Here is a 7,659-nt window from a genome sequence, read left to right as displayed (position 1 = left end):
CAAATAGAACAGGAGCACCCCAGGTGAAGTGCTCGGACATATGAAACCTTTGTCCAATAGCTCCTGTAGTTGCTCCTTTAACTCTTTCAATTCTGCTGGGGCCATCCTGTAAGGTGGTATTGATATGGGGTTTGTACTCGGAACAACATCAATATAGAACTCTATTCCCCTTTCTGGTGGTAACCCTGGAAGCTCCTCTGGGAAGACATCCATGAATTCTCTGACAACCGGAACATTTTCCATGTTAACACCTTATACAGATGTATCTCTCACCAATGCCAAATACCCTTGGCATCCACGCCTCAATATTTTTCTAGCACTAATTGCTGACACTATATTATATGGAGGGACTCTCTTGTTACCATCAAAACTAAACTCTTCCACACCAGGTATGTCAAAATACACCTTTTTGTTCCTGCAGTCTAAAGTGGCATAATGAGTTGCCAATCAATCTATCCCCAAGATTACATCGAAATCCATTACTAGTAGAGGAACCAAGTCTGCTGGGAGGATCTTTCCATCCACTACTACTAGGCTACCCGAAAAAACCATATCTACATCTATGTTGTCACTAAGTAGGGTAGCTACCGACAAAGGGCATTCTAAAGTTTTAGGATTCCTACCCAACCTCATGGCAAACACAGGGGAGACAAATGAGTGCGTAGCACCCGGATCTATTAAAACACGAGCCTCATAGGAACAGACCAGAAGAATACCTGCCACAACTGCATTTGAAGCCTGAGCATTCTGATGGGTCAGGGTGAAAACCCGAGCTTGACCCCTACCCTGAGTGGCAGAACCTTGATACTGACTTCTACCTCCTGATCTGCCTCCAAATCCACGTCCCCCTTGTCCTCGGCCCTGTTGGCCATCGAATCGATCGCCGCCATGCTGAAAGCACCCGGATACAACTGACGAGGAACATTTGCAACAGAACCCTGTGACCCCATCTGTGGCTCACTGAACACGGGGCATTCCCTAGCAAAGTGACCTAGTTGGCCACACCTAAAGCCTACTCCTGAACCCATCATACAAGGTCCTGAATGTCCTCTTCCACACTCTGCACAAGGTGCCAAGGAGGATCTCCAACTGCACTAATCAGACTCGAACTGTGACCACTGCTAGATCCGTACCCTGGTCTGAACCCTCGGGATTTGTGTCTAAAACCACTCCTCTTATTTCTGCTTCTTCCTCTGTAATTAGTTTGGCCACCACTATCTGTAGTAGCCATGTGGGGAATACTTAAAGAACCCTCTGCTATATTTTTCTTTGCTCTTCCGCTGTCATCCACAGCATAGCTAATCTCTATCTGTCTGGCTCGATCAACTACCACATCAAAAGACTGATCAGACATCATGGCCAGGTTTGCATACCTCTTGTCCAGCCCCTTTAGGAATCTCTTCACCTTTATAGTTTCAGAGATACCGCCAGTAGGGGCATACCGCCAATTCCGAAATTGCAGAGCATACTCATCTCTGGACACGCACTGTCTTAAGGCCTCAAAGGCCCACTGCTTTTGATCCCTGAAGCTTTCTGGCACAAACTGATTGATGAACAGTTCCACAAACTAAGTCCACGACAAACCCTCCATCCGAGGTAATATGTAGTCATTCATCCATTGTCTAGGCATAGGCCCCATGACATGTTGCATACACTCTATAAGTCTTCTATCACCAATCGTAATTACATTTCTGCTGTCTACAGGAATCCAAAAACTGATATGCATCATCTGACACATCATAAGTACCAGGCACTAGCTTCTTAAAATTGATGATCTGTTTATAAGGTTCCCCTCTTGGTGCGGTGGAATGTTGCTGTTGTGGAGGTTAGACCATATACTGCGCCATCATGTCGATGGTTCTCTGCAACCCAGCTAGAGTAGCTGCCATGGGGTCCATGGGACCCTGTGCCATGAAAGACTGATCCTGAACTGTTGGCAGCTGCTCTTCTACTTGAGCAGCTCTAGGCCTCCTACCCCGGCTCCTCGGGGCAGGCGCCTCATCCTGTGTCGACACCTCGTCAGGCACATCTGGTTCTGGTGCATTGGTAGCTCTCCTGCTTCTACGCATTTTCCTAAAATTCAGCAGCATTAGCCCACAAAATTCAAAACAGCATGCTACATAGCTCTATAGACTCATGTTTACACACAATATATAAAGCAGAAACTAGAAGCAAAGATGACAATGCAAGACGAATGTGGACCATATTTTCCGCATGTGACTCCTAGTAGACTCTTTCCGACACTTAGAGAATTTTTCCCTATGAATCTGGAGCCTAAGCTCTGATACCACATTTGTCACGACCCAACCTATGAGCCAAATCGACACTAGGACCTGGGCCAGCCTAAAGCCCCCGAGGCCCGTAGTAAGCCTAACTATTCATTAACCCAACTCTAAGGCCCATTTGGGCCCAATTTCAAGAATTCTACCGGACAGAGTCCGGCCATAAAATGGACCTTTCAACGGGGAGTTTTTGACTCACCCGACCTGTAAACAAAATAAATACTCAATTGGGGAGCTCAGCTCACGCTCCACATACTCATATCAACATAAAAATAAATGGGAGCTCAACTCCCTCATCCAGTCCATCAAACATGCATGTGATAATAATTTTACAGGTCCAAAATAACAATTTTTATTACAGACCCAAATTAATTAAATATTTCTAACACATGCGGAAATTCTAGAAGTTTACAGAATTACACAAACATGAATAGATGACCTGTAAGGAAGAAAAGCAGGTTAACCACAATAAAATCCTCCTGTAGCCTGAAAAAATATTGAACAGGAGTGAGCGTTCGACTCAGAGGATAAAATATCGATTTTAAACATAATCTCTATAACTATCTAAAACTAATGCATCCTATAAAGTGAAATGCAACATCAGTAATAAATTCACATCATAACAGCAAAAAGGTAATCTGGAGCACTCACGCACCCAGTAATATCAATAATAATATATGGGAGCTGATCCCCTACACAGCTCTCTTAAATCCAACCTGTGCTAGCGAAGAACTCAGCTTGGACTTTCACTTAATAACCAAATCGAGGTCCCAGCGAAGAACTCAAGCCGTGTCTACCCCGAAGGACCAGGTCCCAGCGAAGATCTCAAGCCATGTCTACCTGTCCTATCCATAGTCCACACCACATCACACGCACGCCAACGCACGCACACTACTCAAAATTATCACAACAACATCCATGGCACTTCAACAGTTATGAATGCAACATAAAACGTGCCTAGAGTTTAACTACATAGATACATACATATAAGTGATGCATGGGCATGCTTAAACATATAATAATATCGAAATTACAATTAAAATTAATATTTTACTCACAGACTTGACAGCGATCACTGTGGCGGCTGGGCGGAGGAAGAAGGCTGTCCCGGCTCACCTAACAATTACATTACAATTTTTTTTAACACAATTGACTCAATACAAATCATGAAAAAACCAAATACATCCTAAGTCGTGCCGAAAATCCGGTAGAGTCTCCCCTATACCTAGGACCTACCCAACCTGCAAAAGGGCTCAAAACACACTTCTATATTCACAATCCATATATCCACAACTCAATCACATCACACAGCCCCTCCTGGGCCCATCAAATCAGTCATCTATCATAATATGTAAAATTTCAATTTAGTCCTTATAATTGATCATTTTTGCAAAAACTACCCAAATAAGCTCTAAAAATTCTAAAACTTTGCCCCGCGATCCTTAGCAATATTACTAGGCTATTGCAAAAAGAATCATAATTTTCTGAGCTACCATAAATATTTTATAAATTTTTAATCCTATTTAAGCACTAGAAAATTACGAAAAAACAAGGTTCGGGTTTACCTTTGCCGATTCCAACTTCGGGAACGTGCTCGGGATGTCTGACAATGGTGGGGTACCCAAAACCTCGATCCAATTCGGAGACTTTTCCGGTAGCGGGTCTGGCTGGCCGGAAATTTACAAACCAGGACAACTGTCGAATTTCCGCGAATTGAGGATACCTACACGAAGCCCACAACACGGGGGTTAGTATAAAATTTTTACGAAATTTTCTAAGCTCATTTAATACTCGGAAAAACACTGCGAAGTTCCGTAGGACCCACCGAAAAACGGTGTCGAAAAATTTTGAAATTTATATCCCCACGAAGCTCTCGATGAGTGGAGCGCTCTGGTACTCTCGATTTTCTCGTGAGGTTTACAATTTGTGAGAAATCTAGCCCAAAAGTCAAAATGGGCTAAAACTTCCCGGGCAAAAATTGGACAAACCGCTCAATGAATTTCAGTGTTCTTGGTGTCTATGGAAAGCTCTCGACGAGTAGATAGATTTAGACACAAGACCCAGTCCGATTGGTGGCCGGATCGGCCAGATTTTGGCCTGGAAGACGAAGGGTCGCGCGTCGCGTCACTCAGCGCCTTTTCCGGTGTTCGGTGCCGGCTGAAATGGGCGGCGTCAGTGGACTGGGGTGGCAGGGGAGGTAGCGGCACGGCAAGGGGAGGAGGGAGGAGAGAGAAAACGGGAGAGAATGAGAAGAAGAAAAACGCGCGCAGGAGAGGAAGAAAAAGGAAGAAGAAAGGCCGGTCCGATTCGATTCGACCGGTTCGATTCAGAATATAAAATTTTGAATTTTTTTCTCTGCCTTAGGACCAAAAATGAGGTCCAAAAATTCTGAAAAAATTTCAGAAAACTCAGAAAAATTCGTAAACTCCAAATATATTTTTAGTTTTGCCACGTGGTCTTTAAATTAATTTTTAAAAATCATCAAAGTTCATATTTTCGAAAAATTGAACCCGATTTTTAAAATCCGAAAAATCTTAAATAATTTTCTTAAAATTTAAATAAAATTAAAATATCAATATCACTCATAAAATAATAAATTTAAAATTTTTTGGGGTGTTACAAGGCTAGAGTTAGGAGAGGAATCCCTTCTAGGTGTTAAATGTTTGCAAGAAGAGGATTGCTTTTTTTTGGACCTTCTTCTCCTCGGAGTGGGATAATCATCATCATCAAATTCGTATTCGCATCTACATCATTCATCACATCTACCAGATTCAGGAACATTCCATATAAAGTGTCCATTTATTTTTTCTATGTAGACTGGAAGTCCATCAGAATGAAATGAGACAATAGGGGCTTATCATGCTTTCCTCGTACAAGGGCAACCATATAAGAATGAAAGATGGCCAGTGTTGCTGAAGAACTAGAAGCATCATTTGAAGTCTTAAATACTATCTTAATAGTTTCATCTTCTTATTTATAGAAAGTGGGTTCAGAAGCTTGGACTGGAGGGAAATTGTTGTGGAGCTTTTCATAATTAATAAGTCATTCTTTTGGAATTAGCTTTACTAATTCATCCCTAGACAATTTTTAGGGGATCTGGATGATAGTAGGCGTAGTTTCTGTGTCAGTCAGAAAGTATAAGGCATCTGAAGAGACTCCGATTGTGATTAATCAATAGCATGATCCTAGAGCCTAAAATGATCTGATGATGAAGAGTTGCTGACATAGAAAACACAGTCTATTCTACTCCAACAAGTTGAACTTAGACCTTTAAAACTGTAGAGAGATTGGGATCTTGCAAAGAAATATTGTAATTTGGAAAAAAAAAAAAAGGTAAGCACTATATTCCTAGCATAGAGAGTAGTGATGCAAGTTTCAATAACAGCATGCTCGTAGTGGAGAAAATGAGTATCTAAAAGAGAGAGTCTAGCCGTGACTAGCAAGCCTTGTCTTCCATTGAGTGTCAAGATTATGCAGACAACTCTAAAATGCAAATGAGAATAACCCTAGCTTCTTCATTGAGGAATAAAAGAAGCTGGAATCTCAAGTGTGACATATTATTCTGCGATAGTTGAGCATAAAGAATACTGATCCAGACGAGAAGTCTATATGTACTCCTTTGTAGTAAATCTCTTAGAGGAGATGATAGATTGGATGCTTTGGGTGAGAGAGCCAGTTCTCCTATAGATATTATAAGGGTTTAGGAGATGAAGGACAGATTCTTTAACTCGAGCATTTTCAGGTATATGAGAAATTTCTATTAGGTTATCTATTTTATTGGCTAAAGTTCTTCTACAAGAGGGAGACAGGGAAAGTGAGAGGTAAGATTAGCAATGTTAGGGAAGGCGATTCAGTGAGTAAGGTTGAAGATGGTATTGGTGTTTGGCAAGACATATTTACCGAATTCTCCCTACTCATCTTTTATTTTATCTTATTCATACTCCCCTCTTTAACAACAACAAGGCTTTGATACCAACGTTGGTCGAAAGCTCCTTAACCTGAATAAAACATAACAATACTCATGCGGTGTTGAGAACAACCGAGCCTCATGACCTAAAATCTCATGGCGATGCCTTTTTGTATTGTTATATAATACCAGATTAAAGAGACCGTAGCAAAGGATCAATATTTGAGCATTTTCTGTTATGCAGAATCCTTAAGAAAGATAAGTGTAGAGCATACTCATACTTTACTGAGGGATGAATGTATAAGATATCATATTAAACTTTCAGGAGAAAGGGAGAATTTTAATAAGCCATAGAGATGGATAAAAGAGCTGGTATTTTTTCTTCTTCTTCTGCTTTCAATTGATACAAGCTTCCCTTTATATAGAGAGGGAGAGAGCAAACAGACAAGCTTAATATAGGATTCTAACATGTGATGTAGTTCAGGTACTATCGCCACTCTTACTTTTAGTATAGACACAACTTACTTTTAGTACAGACATATTTATAAAAAAAAAAGAGAGAATAATCTAGTACACACATTATTAAAAATGCTTGGATAGCATTCTAAGAACCAGGTCATATTAGCATTGAGAGTCAAGGTGAGTTTGGACTAGGATCAGATTAAAATTGTAATAATCCGAGTCTTCAAGTCCAATATCTCCATAAAAACTTTTGTACCATGGTCCACTGTTACCTTCAGATGTGACTACTCTGTATTCTTCTGTTGTTGTAGTGTCCAACTCAAAAAAGTCTTGGGAATCTAACGAGATGGGATGAGTATATTCAAAAATTTATTCAGACTTGGTCCTCGGATAGATAGAAGTAAAACTTAGTATTTGACCTTTGGGATGGTAATTGTTGAGTTCACATAGAAAGATGTTCAATTCTTTTCTTGAGTTCACATAGAAAGATGTTCAATTCTTTTCTTAAGGTTTGGTTGTTCTCGGCACCACATGAATATTGGTATGTTTACTTCGGTTATAATTTACATAAATTCAACTCAACTCAACTAAACCTTTCTAAAAAATTAAATTTTCGTTATTTTAGAAATTAAGTGTAGCTGAATTTATTGTTTTTAAGGGAAAGCTGAATTCAAATGTTAGTAACTAAATATAATGAAAATATAATTTAAATTTTATAATAAAAAATTAAAATATAGAATTATTGACAAATTACATATGAAAGAAAATTATTAATTCTTTTAATAATATAAGCATCTTTTACTGCTTAAAAAGAAAAATTATGCCTTTATTTTAAAACTCAACGGTTTAATCTTTTGTTTTTTCCGTCGAAGTTCGAAGTTCCTCGATCCAAAAATACCGTCATTGAGTGAAAATGACCATATTACCCTTACTCACACTTTCTCAATCCCAGCACCCTCTCCCTCAACTCCGGCACATTTCCCCTGAGAATAATAAGTTCCTTGAGGA

This window comes from Hevea brasiliensis, chromosome 2, assembly GCF_030052815.1.
Source record: "Hevea brasiliensis isolate MT/VB/25A 57/8 chromosome 2, ASM3005281v1, whole genome shotgun sequence".
Taxonomy (NCBI): Eukaryota; Viridiplantae; Streptophyta; class Magnoliopsida; order Malpighiales; family Euphorbiaceae; genus Hevea; species Hevea brasiliensis.
Note: the sequence above shows the minus strand (reverse complement) of the source record.